The sequence below is a fragment of the Apteryx rowi genome, unplaced genomic scaffold (assembly GCF_003343035.1).
Source record: "Apteryx rowi isolate R43461 unplaced genomic scaffold, aptRow1 scaffold_59, whole genome shotgun sequence".
Taxonomy (NCBI): Eukaryota; Metazoa; Chordata; class Aves; order Apterygiformes; family Apterygidae; genus Apteryx; species Apteryx rowi.
Genome location: NW_020450860.1, coordinates 1,067,283 through 1,082,008, shown reverse-complemented (window position 1 = coordinate 1,082,008; position 14,726 = coordinate 1,067,283). Strand labels below are relative to the sequence as shown.

The following is a 14,726-nucleotide window of genomic DNA, read 5'->3' as shown; positions in this document are numbered from 1 at the left end:
TAGTACCAGAAAACTTCTCATTAAGTGAACAAGGGCAGAAGATGCAGGATTTGCCCAATTCCGCACCCAGTTTCAAATAAAGGTCTGATTAGTTAACATAATACATTCTTCAATTTATCCTCAGAACAAACTTTTGGTATCAAAAATACCAAAGTTAATGATAAGAAGGTCTACTTTTGTAAATGATTCTCCTAGGAAAATTCTAATCAATGAAGTAACAGAGAATAATTAAATGTGTATTTCAGGGACCGAAACTCAAGCCTGATAAGTACTCTTTTCTYTCCATATATACAGTAGAATCATTCTTAAAGTAAAATAAAAAGAGTCAAGTATATAACAGAGCATACAGACAAGTTTAAAAAAAGCACTTTAAAGTGATTAAATAATAATCCTTCCTGAATTCAAAATACAGCTACTAATGCTGYTTAGGAAAAAATACTGCTTCTATATAGCACTACTTTCATCTGCCAGTAGAAATATTGAGGGAAAAAAAAAAAGTAATTATGAAGTCAGAACTAAGTATTAATTATTCTAGTTGTTTATGAACCAACTCTAATATTGAGAGTTGGATTTTTCATCTTCAATATTACATTCCTACTTAGTCACTTTTACACCCAGAATTTATTAGTAGTAATCTGAGGGGCCTCTCTCTTGCCACAATGTTACCATGCTATCCTTTGATAATTTATAAGAACAAGTAATTTTAGCCAGTATACACATACCAACAGATTTTTGAAGACAGCTGGAAAGAAGCCAGCAGTATAAGCAAGAGTCCCACCCTTCTTGCTTGTGCCAAGAACAGGCAAAAATGCAGTGTCATTTAGCCTTCTGTGTTGATAACTACAAGTTTTGGATACCATCCTACGAAACCCCGAGATTTGCAAGTCCCCCAAAGCAGCAGCATACCACTCTCCAGCTGCTGGCTTCTGCCTTCACAAGTAAAGCATATTGGGAAAACTAAATCTAGCCGAAAAGTAAAATTCTTTTCTGCTGGCTTAGTTTTCAGCTGAATCTGTGCCCTGCTCTACTTCACCATGCAGCTATAGAGTAATTTCAGCTGCTTCAAAACGCAGGTAAGGTCAAATGGCTTCCTTCAGCAGTAGAGAGGCCCATGATCATCTAGCTTGCAGACTAAAGCCAAGATGAAGAATCTAGTGAAGAAAAGGCTCTATTTACCCCAACAAGTCCCAGGACTAACTGAAAGAAGTAGAATTGAACAGCAAATGACAATCTACTGATTCTGAGTGAGACTAAGAGCTTCAAGACTTAGGAAAAACAAAGATTTCAGTTGTGAGCGGTGGGAAAGCATATCTTACAAAATGCATTAGTTAAAAAAAAAAAAAACTATATTCATTATACAAAGCAGAACATTATCAAAATACAAGTAAAACATTACCAAGTTTTGGATATGTTTAACATGTCACGTTGTAACCCCAGCTACACTGGCTTAACTGGCATATTCACTGTTTTTATCTTTATTTAGCAATACAACATTTTAAGGCAGCATGGCTGACACCAACTATTTCGCAACATGCTTTGGTCAGCCTGTGTGGGCAGTCCCAGGACAGTCAGAGCACAAGAACTGCAGGTCCAGAGCACTCTCTCCCAATTTCGCCAGCCCCATGCAATCAGGGGGGCTGGAGCTTTCCAGGCTGCAAGCCTTAGTCTTTAGTGCTTTTACAGCAGAYGCCAAAAGACACTGGATTATGAAACAGTAGTTTAACATTTACTGGACTGCTTTCAGATCTGATTCAAAGAAGTATAACACTACCAAAAAATAATCCTCCAAATTAGAAGACAATCTGGAATCTAGCATGCCAATCACAACAGTCTGTCTGTCTGTCTGTCACGCAGTATTTACTCAAACATACAGATTTTTATGGTTTTGCTAAAATTTTCCCCAATAGTAAGAATGTGATTTTAGATATTATAACACGTTTAAGATACATATGTAAATTTCTCAGTAGTTCAAGCTATTATTCAGTGCATCCATCTTAGGAAAACAGAGGCTAATTCAGGATAACATGTCTGTGGCATACTGGGCTGTCACTGACACCCGTTTGGAAAAATAAGGTAAAATAAGGTAAGAAAAATCCAACAGTTGAAATCTGAAACCACTCCTGCTATGGAATTTAAGACCTTGTGAAGAAAGTGAAGCCAGCAGAATATTGTGCCTTTTGACTCATCAAAATGATAAACTTTCAAGTTCTCTCTCTGTTCACTGGTAACTGTAAACGTGACCACCAGACAAATCTGTTTGTGTCTGCGTAAGAATCAAGTAGACATTTCCTTTCTAGGCAACTGAATTACTCTTTCTGACTCCCTTCAGTGCCAGAGCTTGTTCCTCAAACACCAAAACTTCATCTCTCTGTAACCTCCTTAACTCAGCCCCACTATTGCTCCGTAAGTCCTGCAGCAGAGAATGCCCTCCTGCRTGATCTAGAGCTTCCCTGCCCCAGCTTCAGTAACTTTAGTCTTGTATTTACTGGAATTCCTATTCTATCTTCATTTTCAAAACAGTAAGAGAATTAGTCAGCCCAGTTTCACTATGACAAAACATAGTGAAGGGGGAGAGGTGGAGTGGTCCTAGTACCATTTTCCTCCCTCCCCTGTGATGAACAGAGTAACACTGCTGKTGGATACAGAGCAGCCAACGTCCATACTCCTAACTTGTTTTATTTGATGCTCAGGGAGATTTACTAGCTGGAAATAGCTCACAGTAGAACAGAGGTATTGATTATGCTACAAAACATCCTGTACAATTTTTTTTAACATTTAAAAATCCTAAAATGAGTCAGCATAATCACTTAACTTCTTGATTTTCACAAACATTTGCCTGAATTGTGCAAGCGGGGGTGGGGGAAGGAATAGCTCCAAGAGACGCTTACAGAGATTGACTGCCCTCCAAACAGTTATGAATGCCATTTCTGAGGCAACAGAGCTCTCAGGTTCTGTCTGTACCTTGGCTGCAGAAAGCCTCTTCTCCAGTGTCAGTACCTGTGTGTTCTCATTACCTTTATGCAACATAGCAGTCATGTTGATGCACAGTATCAAAAAGAACTTGCAAGAGCAATTCTTTTTCTTTCTTGGCACAGGACAGCATCAGAACACCCATCTCTTAGATGCGAGATTAGAATACCGCCAGAACATAATGATATTGTCCCAGAGGCCTGAATTCAACCTACTATCAGGGACAGTGCTGTACACTGTGAGCCAGCTYAGATCCAAGCTGTGCAGTCCTGGATCTGGAGCACTAGTAAGGGCTGGTGGAGGTGTATCAATGATCTTAATGGTCTGATRCAAAACTTGTGGGAAGATGAGAAAGACTTGATGGGCTCAAGCCAGCTGTGTGCAATTGCTATCTCTGTGTTATGTTCTCCAGCACATAGTAAATCATTTATATTATTAGTTTTATTCCCCACTTTTCTTGCCTCCCCTTGCCTTAGATAAGTTTGAAACACAAARAACTGTTACTCCAATCTTTCCCTGTAACAAACTGCGAGGAAGAGACCAATACATCTTGATTAGTAGAGCCTGTATTTAGGTTTTCATGGGGAAGCCAGGTTTTGCAAAGCAGAGTTTCAGTGTAAAGATTAGACATGACTCCACTGCAGACCCAACAGAAACAAGCCCTTGTCTTGCAGGCAGATATAAACTGATGTTTACTGAGAGAGGAGCCTAGGAAAAACATCTTTTCAGAACACTGCCTATATTTCTCATTTAAGGAATATTTAAATTTGTGAGTTTACTATCCATTAAAACTTCCCTCAGTTTTCCTTAACAAGCCCGCAGAGTACTCATATACAATGAAGAGACTGAGACAGTCACCTGCTCCTCCTTACATTAGAGGCAGTGACAGGCAGGTTAGAAATATAAGGCTAAAGCACTGTGAACAGTAAGCAAATTGTTTCCTTCTGCCAGTTATTTCTGCTGCTTTTGTGAGACGTTCAAACTGAGAGCGAGTGGTCAGGTGCTGCTTTAAATCCAGGTAAGACTGTTTTGACAAATTTTATTAAACACTTGTTTTCAGTCCCAGTCAAATAATCTATAAAGACAAAAAACTTCTCCAAGAGAGCAGAGAAGCACAAGCTGCTTAAATACACCTTTAGAAAGAAGACACTCAAGAGGAGCAGATGATTCTTAATCCCACAGTTTGAGACGTTTTGTTTGACACCACAGAATTTTATAGAAAGCTGTCACTTGTACGTCATCTCCTTCCATTTACAGGCACCATGATTATTCCCATTTTCTCCAGCTCTGGACAAAGTAATGTASCTCCATACCTTATACAGTTAGGTCTCCTCCTTCCCTTCCCCCACCCCCCTATATTGTTTTCCTTCACAACAGGCRACAACTTTAGCGCAAGAAAAAACGTGTTATTCACTGGCTATGTTTGGGTCAGCAAGCAGTGCAGAACGTCATTGATGCTAAGGACACGACATGCACATTACTGCATTTCAYGGGTTTTCCTTCAGAACAGCTCTAGTATGGGCCTATGGACTCATCGCTCATTGGCAGTTGGAAAGCATCTTCCAGTTTTATTTCATCCAAAAGCAATCCAGTTCTTGCACTCCAAAGCAGGTCCGCAGTATGAACAAAGGTGCACCCGGAGATCCACTTCAACTGTACATTCCTAACTTGAACTCTCATGTTAAGTGCACTCATTGAAGATAAATTCTTTTATAGAAAAAGGACAGATTGGACTGGCTTGCTTTTTAAAGCATGTGACGTTAGTGAACGTGAACAAGATCAAAACCACACTTCAGTACAATACATAAATTCCGGTTATTGYTACTGACAGCCAGTCAGTTACACAGAAAGAAGTTTTATCTTCCGTGGAAAAAAATTATTTCTCCGTATTTCAAAAGTCACATACCTTGGAAAACAAGCTTATCCAAACTACACCATGTGGTCCACCATTCTTTTCAGAAGAATTCAAAGTTAAACAAGATGTATAAAAGCTTCTCCATCAAGAAGAAATCAAGATGTTTATCTAAAAGYGACTCATTAATCTTTAAGTATAGTACCCATGAAAAACACTAGTAGAGAGGCTCTTAAGTTCAAGCTACAGAACAAGAGTACTGCAGCCTTGTGTTAATTACGGGCATTCAGAGTGCAGCAATATCTTCTCCGGTTAGAAATGTGGAACAGAGATGCTATATGATCACCCAAAGCTGGAAAGTGTGCTTGGAATCAAGTGGTAATAAACATCGCCAATTCCAAGCCCCCCCCCCCCCAAAATAAAACAAACAAAAAAAACCCACTCATCACCTTTCTATTCAATACCTGCTGCTCCTGCTTTAATCCATCTCTGGATCTAGTTTTTTTAGTCAACAATGCTTCATGTATTCTGACTGCTACATTCACTGCATTTTTTTGCTGCAGAAGGATGAAAGGACTATACATGAAAAAAGGAAAGTATAAAACCCAAAGAGGTCACGGTATCAACCCATTTCAAAAAGTATTCTTACTTTAATAAGAGAACAYTATCCAGTTAGAAAACAGTGTTTTGGAGAAATGAGTGACAAACTAGGATATTTTAGTACAGTATTAAACTAATACAAGCTATGTTTTATACAATAGCTTAATGAAGATGGAGCACAGATTCAATCACATAATTTGCAGCTCTCATACAGTAAGCAAATGAAAAGGTCACATGCTTATGTTGAGTAGCATAGTATTCATTTTAGAAACATCACTATTGATACACCTAAACAAAAAACAGAACAAAAAAAAATCCACACACTGGAGAGCATGGGACAGTTGAATCATGAGTGTTTCAACTAAAAATTCTCATTAACTCATAGCCTGTTGCTCTTCCCRACCATCAAACACACTTCCAGTACCACCCAGCCTCCAGCTCTGTCCTTCACCTGGCCCCTTCCCACCCCCAGTAGCACTGGAAAAGTCACAAGGAACAAAGATAACAGCTCAGAGGTTACAGAGGGTACAGCTATCAGCATGTGTGCTGTCAGCACAAGGGATTCCTCGTGTCCCACTTTGGGGACTAGAGTAGAAGAGAGATTCATAATTCTCTAGCTTTACAGCAAGGAACTGAAAGAATGCAGCATCAATCCACGTTCATTTTGAAAATYTTTACATTCCTCTCCTCTCCTTCCAAAGTATATCACGGAACTAGTTGTAGTGCATTAAAATTTTACGTGTATTAAAAGCTTATTTTTAATCTTCAGAAAGAAAAAAAAAATCTTGAAAGTCCAAAAAAATTGCAATCTGAGTGGGCAACTTATGGGGGTTATCTAATCCAGAAGTTTACCCAATTTACATCAGGAATCCCATCCGAGACACTACTGCAATGCACAAGACAAGACTTTAGACCACAACTAAATTCACGTCTTTGCTGAAGGAGCATAATTTAGGAAATCTCAACCAAATAAGCTAGCAAACAATGTCCACTCCATCTTCAAGTCTGATATGGTAACAAAAGCAAAAACAAACAAAAAAACCCACCCCCACATACACATTTTGGGGGTAGCGCTGTTATGGTCAAAGTTTTGTATTTTAGAGCGGTGTAAATTTACAATTTTGTTCTAGAGTCACCTGATTCAAAAGCAATCATCTCAGTTTCAGCTCTTTTGTTTACATGGAGGCAACGCACGGTCTCACCCTCCCTCRCAGCCCCCTCTCGGTTTCTCCATGCAGTGTCGCACCAGCTAACCGGCTACCCTGAATATATGCACTTGCAGGTTATGAGGGCTTGCAGGCGGCCCCCTCGGAGCGGAAGCCAGGCCCTGTTCCCAGCCCAGGATGCCCAGCAAGTCCCCAGCCTCTGAGTGCACCATCAGGACGCCTAGCAGAAGCTAAAGAAACCAAGCGTTCTGGCTCAACAGATGCAGATTTTCCCACAAAGCAGAGTTTAATTTTTTTTTTTTTTTTTTTGGACAGTGATAGAGCTCATAGCTTTAAAAAACACGCTACAAACACCAATACTAATGCATTATTCTCACTTATAAACAGAGCATAGCAACATCAGCTTAACTACACTGTAGATCTTTATTTTCAGTTAAATTAGTCTTCAGATAACAGCCATGTTATGAAGACTTGTATTTTTAAAACACTCTTTTAGACTTTAAAAGCATGTCTGAAAATAAAGCCAAAACAACAATTGTCATTATCTCTAAAAAGCAAAATTAGGGAGTTCTGAAGCATTAACTTTGTATCCTAGAATAACATTTAACATTTCTAATGCTACTTCTCCTGGAGAGTTCACATCAGAGTCCAAGCAAAGAAACACAGTAACTGTGTTTAAAAGAAGGGGAGATCTGCCCTTTAGCTAGAAAATACCCTTAGAACTATTAATACTGAGCTGTCGCCAATTCAAAAGCATGAAAACAAGAAGATATATGTTATTTAAAAGAAAACAAGGCTCTAGGTTACTTATCTGGTGATAAGTAGTTCGAGTTTCASAGATACATACTACACCAAAAGAAAAAATTTGTCTTTCAAATTCTCTGCAGAGYGAATGTATAGATTAATACAAGGCTGCAGGCAACCACACATTCTGAATTGCACAATAACAGACTCCCATTACAAGAATGTATTTTTCCTTGGCATTTCATTAAAACCTTAACCCTAGAAGAAAGTGTTGCTTATGGTTTTCTGGTAGATTTTGCCACGTTTTTTTTTTAGTAGCACAAAAATTACATATTAAGTGGTACATCTTTCAAATATGAAGGAATAAAAAATTCCAAGCTTCAAAATGCACAGTGAACAATCTGCACTTAAAATTAAGAATAGCAACAACTGCCCTTTTCCCTACTTTTTTGTGGCCCACATTAATAGTCATGGATACAGTCATTCAAAAACAGGGGAAATGAAGAACAGAATCACTAAAGCACGGAGACATCCACAACCTTCTCAGAGGCCTATATACCCCCCTCCGAACACTGATCTTCCAAAAGACAACTAACAAGCTGCTTTTCAAAGTCACACAAAAGAGAAATAACTTTTTCCCCATTTAATTGGAACTGTCTGAAGTATGAAAATACTGTAGGAGACAGCATAACATTTTGTGTTTTCTTGTTCATAATAGGCTCAAAACATCATTCTTGTACCACTGCTGTAAATCACAGTTCTTTTTGGCAAGCGTTTTTGAAAAACATGCAAGAATGACTATTATAAGCAAGAAGAAGAATGCCTGCAGCCTTAATTACCTTTTTCCACTGTTATGATGTGCRAGAATCAACATTTAACACAATATTGGCTCTTTGTAAACGTTAAAAATAATAAATGCTCATACTCAAAACTTCATGCAAGCATTTTGTACATATTCAGCTAGACTGCAAAGCCAGTTTACAAGGCCTAGGCCACAAATTATTCTTGCATTACTATCACCAAAAATTTATTTTTTTTTTGGGGGGGGGGGGGGGGGGGGAGAAGACACTTGTGAAAACAGGATACAAACAGCACAAAGGGGGAGGAGGCAGCCAGTAAAGATTACACCTGGCAGGAACCACCGATTTCACAAAGTACCTTCTCTCTTGCAGAGAGAGTATTTCACTGCAAAAATGCAACTAGGGAGATACCACTTAACTGTTTGTTTACACACTTTAAGTTTCTATTTTTAAAATAAAAGTGACCTTTGCACTGAGGATGAGTTAAGCCTCTTAGTGCAAACATATCCACTTTTGTGGAGTTTATCCTGGAGTCTTAAGGGCTTACATCTTTGAATGTGTCCAAGATCAAATAAAGAACCAAACAGAAAGATGAAAAAATAAATTGTTACAGTGGCTATGAACAACAGATGTTACTTTCCATCCAACGTCTTTGGCATCTCACTAATGGCATGAAGCAGCAACCCATTTAAGATGAAAAAGCAAGGTTTAAGTTTGCAACCTCCTGTGGAAACAGAATCAGTTAAGGTATTTTCCTTAAGAATCAACCTAGCAACACAGACTCTCCCCTTCAGTGAATACAGGTAGCCAGTGAAAGCACAAGTTTAAGTATCTAAAAGTAATGATAAAAAACTTCCAAAACTAATGACAAAAAATGACAGCCAAGTAGAGTTTGGTTTATCACATCCATCAAAGAAAGAATTCACTTTTGAAATGCTTTTCCACTTAAATTCAGTGCTTCGAAAGAACTCATCACCTTCTTTTGGCACGAACTTGAATTTTACAAGGGACCTCAATTTCAGAATTGAGGCATCAAACTACTTCGCTCTTTTAGAAGAATGAATCACCTTGAATGTTACAGGAAGGGGAGAGAGAGGAGGAAGAAAAAAAGAAAAAAGAAAAAGGTACATTACTCAGCACAAAATTCCTTAGCATAGTCCTTTCTCCTCTCTACACCAGGTCCTGCAGAAGGGTTTTGACTAGAAGTCACAAATGAAAGCGGAAAATGCAGACAGCAAGAAGCACGCACTTGGGATAGGGTACTGGAAGGCAGAATAGCATGTTTATGTCTAGGCTTGACCTTTAGTCTACCCAATATGTTGTTCCTCAAGAAAGGGAATGCATTTTTTAAGGTATGCTCTTGACAGGAATCCATTTAGTATTTTTGAAAGCTGCACAGTACTAGAATATTTTACCGTCTGTCTGCTACAGGAATGCCATTGATAATTCCCAAGTTTTCACTAAACTAGTACTAAATTGTAGATTGAGACATGCACTGCAGTCCTTAACATACAAATCTATCTCATTTGCACCAAAAAGAACCTTTGAACTGCTTTTGGCCTTACTTGCTCAATTCCAAGATAGATAGCTAATTAAAAATAAAAGAGGGGCTTTCCACRCGTGTACACAGTACACACATTTCATTTAAAGTCTTAAGTGATAAGGCAGTTAAATAAAAAGAGAAGAGAGGGTAAAAACTGTTCAGTGGGGGATTCTCAAGCAGCATGGAAGTGGATTTTGTTTTGTCCTCAAAAAAGAACTAGACATTAGGGATTTGCCCCAATGCTCCTTATGAAACGGAGTGACTTCTGTTAAACAAAATGAATCTAAGAAAAGAAACAAACAGATAAGAGCAACTGTTGGTTTTAAGCTGCCATTTGTTCATGCTGAAAGTCAGCCCTGCAAAGACAGACAAATTCCATGATTCAAAAAAAAAAAAGAAAAAGAAAAAAAAACCCACACCACACAAGCAGTGGAAGCTGTATTGCAAGATTGGAGGAGAGGTCTACTTAGTACTTCAGAGGTAATGGGAAATGCTAGTGCTTAGACACAAAAAGCAGATCAAATATTGCTATGAATGATTCAGAACATGAACGGAGGTATCTTTAATATAGGGAAAACTAGAGAGAATAGGGATAGCCATCTCTCTCCACTAAACAAGTACGGAATGTAGTCTCTTAAATTAGTTATCAAGAACAGACATTGTGTATACTATCTACTTTTCAACCAGTTCAATACYATATTCTGCATGGTTTTTTTTTTTTCCTCCTTCCAACAATCCTTGGCTAGTAAGTTTACTAAGTTTGTACATTATTTACAGCAAATGTGGAGAGAAAGATAGGCCTCTCCCATTCACCTCAGCCTTCTTTCCCTTTTGCCTCTGATATCACCTTCCCTCCTGTTCTTGCAGCTGCTAATCTGCCTTGCCACAAACAATTCTGCCTGCCTGCATCATCACTACCAACTTGTAAACCTCCGTCCATGTTTCCAGCTGTTCATACTTCCTTTTCCACAGCCCAGTTAAGACCAATAAGTATCTGTATTTGCCAGAAGACAGACCTTTTACACAAAGCTGATGATTTTCAGTGCCCCAAGATTCCTGTAARAGTTTATCAACTTAAGAATATTCTGTGGATTTACTATAGACTACCTTACTAGATAGCCTTATGGTTTTCTTCCTTGACAAAATTTTAAAACACATGAATGCATTTCCTATCATTTTAATTTTAGCCAGCTTTCCTGAAGATCTCTGCCTCAAGCCTAACAGGTTTCACAGTGGGGTTTCTCCTTCCCCCTGCAGCTCAGGGTCAGGAACTCCTGATTTAATTTATTCCAGAAACACACAAGTAGATCCCACATCTCTGTTTTGCAGCACAGTCTATTCATTCATCCCCTTCACAGGGTTTGGGAGTAACTGGTTACTTTCTATACCAGCACATCTTCAACTTGAACCAAACCAAGACAAAACCCCCAAAAAACCTGCAGGCAAAAAGCTTTCGAGCTACTTATAAAAATAAACAAATAAATAAATAAAATAGCAAAGTTAGTTTCCCTGAGTCTGACCTTATGAACTCTCAGTTCTGAAGCATTATTTTAGTACAGTAAAATAACAGGTTATTTACATGTTTTAAGTATTCACTGATGGACCTTAAAAGAGCCTTCCACAGATTCCTATTCTAGCCTCTAATCCACCCCAACTTGACATCGAGATCTGAAGTAATCAAGATCAACTCCTCTCATGAAAATTTCAAGGAAAAGGAGGAAGTTGCCCAGTCACTGACCCAGAGAGTCCATCATGAAGGGCTGCTTCCACAAGAGAGCCCTTCAGCACTGCAGCAACATATGGTCGGACTAGCAGGGAACAGAAACAGAGTTTGAAAGCATTCTATCAGTTCCAGTTTGTATCTCATCCAGTCCTCTCACACTTTTCTTTTTTCTACCTGCATGGCACATCCTTTCAGGTTAAGACTACCACTCCATTTCTGCCTTCCCATGGTGTACAGACCTTGATTCCAAAAGCATCATCTCACCATCTCTAGCCACAAGCAGTGGTAACCCAAGAATTTCTAAATACTTGTTCTCCCCATCACTTATCAATATCTATTAAAACAAACAAACAAACAAACAAACTACACCTCCACAACAAGGCTCGCAATGATTCTTCTTCCTCCAAAAAGTGTCTTAGCATTTTCCTCCAAATCACAGTAGACACTGCTCTAAAACTACTAGCTGCAGGCATTTCTCATATAGTAAGCATTTCAAAGAGCAGCCATATATCATATTAAGAATTTTGAGCAAGTCTCAGACAGCTACACACGTCCTTCTGCACCCAAATTCAGGGAATCCACTTCCAATGCAGCCACAACTGGCTCCCTTATTCAGTATATTACACAATAAAAACACTAAAGATGCATATAGTTTCAGATGCAGCAATATAAATATAGTTTACGTTTTTCCAATACTCTGACTTGCGACCAAGTCATTTTTGAAGAGTCCCACAGACCTGCCCCCCCCCCAAAGACATATTTCTATGACCCTATCATGAACAATATTCCTCAAGCACTGAAGAAAGGCTGTATCATTGCCACAACCAGTCACAAGGGAACAGGGCAGTCCAGTTATTCAACAGCTTCACATAAGACCACCACTGCTTTATTCTGGGACTGAAGCAGCCATCTGCAGCACAAATCCACAAGCATGCTGAAGCTGTTCCACAAACTGCAGGATATAAGGTGTGACAAAAAAAACACAAATGGAAGAACAAAGAGCTAAACCTTGCTCTCCTTTTCAAAAACTCTTTTTAGACAGAGATTTTGATATCAGCATCCCATATAAGCTCTGTTTACAGACAACTCTGGGTACACCTTGCTAAAACTTCCCTCCCCGCCTCTTTTCTACATCACTGGAAAACAGCAAAAGTCGCTGGGAAGAGAAAGAAAATAAGTCTCTTCCTTTTCCCCATATTTCTATTCTAGTGCCACTACTTCAATACCACTAGTACAGGAAAACACGATAAAGTAGATTAAGATCTTATCTGTTTAAACCATGGCACATGCTTAGGTGCAGAGAAAAATATACATTTGAGAGTAAAAAAGAGCAGCTGAGGATGCTAAAACTTTGTATGATTTCAAAAAAGCAACTGGGCAAACACATGTAAGAAAAAAAGCTACAGAAGACCATTACAGACATACCAACCCTCAGCATGCATCTCTGAGCTACAAACCACGGGAGCTCAGTTTTTTGCAGAATTATCAGTAATACGCTTGGCCTGTTTTTATTCTCCTCCCTACACATTCAGTATTAGCCACTTTCTGTGGAAAGAGATGAGAAGGGTGAGGCTGGCACACTATYTTGAAGGCACTGAAATAACAGGTCAAAGAATAGAGGAGACAGAGCAAGCTCCTATTCCTAAAAATCCATTAATACAAAGTCTTCAAAACAAGGACATATCAGGTATTAAATTCAAAGGGACTGATAACGCACTTTATCTTAGCTAAAGGGCCAAGAATGCAGACTGCTGGGCCAGACAGACCTTCGGCCTATCCAGTAAGGCTTAAACTGATTTTACTCGCCCAAGAGAACTGGAAACACATAGGAGAGTAAATTCCTTTGGCACCTAAAAATCAAGCACTAGTGTTTTAATTGCAGTAGACACCTGCCACATGCCAGTGGACAAAAAGGAGTTTTACTGTATCATTAGCTTATTGAGTGCACTAAATACCCCAAATCAGAACRGACTAGCTTGCTTCAGTGTTGCTGTCATACCAGTAAACTGAGGCAAACTCATTTGACAGCACCCTATTACAATTTTGATCTGGAAAGTGCAAGAAAAGCATCTTGTTTATGGTATAAAAGTCCAGCTGAACATTCTTACTTCATGAAGTAACTTATTATCTTTCCCTCCTACTCCATAAAATAGAGTCTGATCCAATGTTCAAAAGAATTTACAGGTATATTTCCATTGACATATAGGACAAATATGTTTGTACATCTCATGTTTTTAAAATATTAGTTGTTTTATTGGAGAGAATATTTTGGGAGCCTAAGTAATGCTTGTAAATGGCTGCACCAGTTTTTAATCACAATTCACCATCCATATATTATATAACAGAAAYGAAACATGGTTCCAGGGGCATTTGTAAAACAGCACTGTTGATTTAAAATACTGCAAGGCTACAGGGAAATGAACTATAAAACTAAAGGAAAAAAAATACACTCATCTCAGTTAACCCTGCACTAAGCTGAAGTTCCCATAATACCTCTACCTCCTGGGTGGTCTCAACACTGCAGAAACTGATGGAAATAATCTCAAAGATACTTCTTAAAGTTACCAGTAAAATATTATGATTCACATTGTGATACAGATGTAAGAATGTTCAACTTGATCCTTATACCACAACTGAGATGCTTTACTTGCATTTTTCCAGATTAAAATTGTACCTGGAGGCTCTCAAATGAGTTTGTGTCAGTCTAGTGGCATGTCAGCAACACTGAAGCAAGCTAGTCCATGCATTTGTGCAATGTATTTAAATAAATAAAAAGGAGAGATAAAGCAGCCACTAACCAACAGCAGCCACTACTGCACGTATTTGGTAAGTAAACTTGCAAAATATGTTCCCTTAACAAGTTTGTTTTCTCCTCTAAATCAAAAGAGATAATAAAATATCTAACTGCAGCAATATTAGCATAAAAACTAATTTTTATTTCCAAGTATGTTTTGTCAGACATACACAATCTGGCCTGCACTACAAAGTTTTCCTGGCGTAACTATGGTGGTTAGAAACACTACAGAGAGGCATAATAAACACCAGTAAAAGGTCTTGAGAACATGTCTTCAACTGGGGAGAAGAATCATGATGTTGCTGTAAGGCTCCTTCTGCTCAAGTAAGAGACAGGATGCCAGTGTAATCATACTAATGTCTGTGATGCCAAAAACTCTTTATGTAATAGTTCAACTGAAGTTGTGATCATAATTATTAAATGTATATCTACAGGATCTGTAGTCTGTTCCTACAGAAGTTACAAAGTTTTGAAAAAATATTTTAAGATTTTTTTTAACAGTCCTTAAAAAACAAACAAAAAAAGCTATGCTAA

General features: G+C 38.5%; 1 long non-coding RNA gene and 1 pseudogene across 1 annotated transcript; one reads left to right on the top strand and one right to left on the bottom strand.

Moving 5' to 3' along the window:
- Positions 1–877: 877 nt before the first annotated feature.
- LOC112974082 lies at positions 878–8,345 on the top strand. The gene is made up of 3 exons (XR_003256154.1): positions 878–1,073; positions 3,922–3,988; positions 6,705–8,345. It is a non-coding gene; the product is annotated as an uncharacterized LOC112974082 (long non-coding RNA).
- Positions 8,346–12,968: 4,623 nt separating this feature from the next.
- LOC112974125 lies at positions 12,969–13,145 on the bottom strand (annotated as a pseudogene).
- Positions 13,146–14,726: the final 1,581 nt, after the last annotated feature.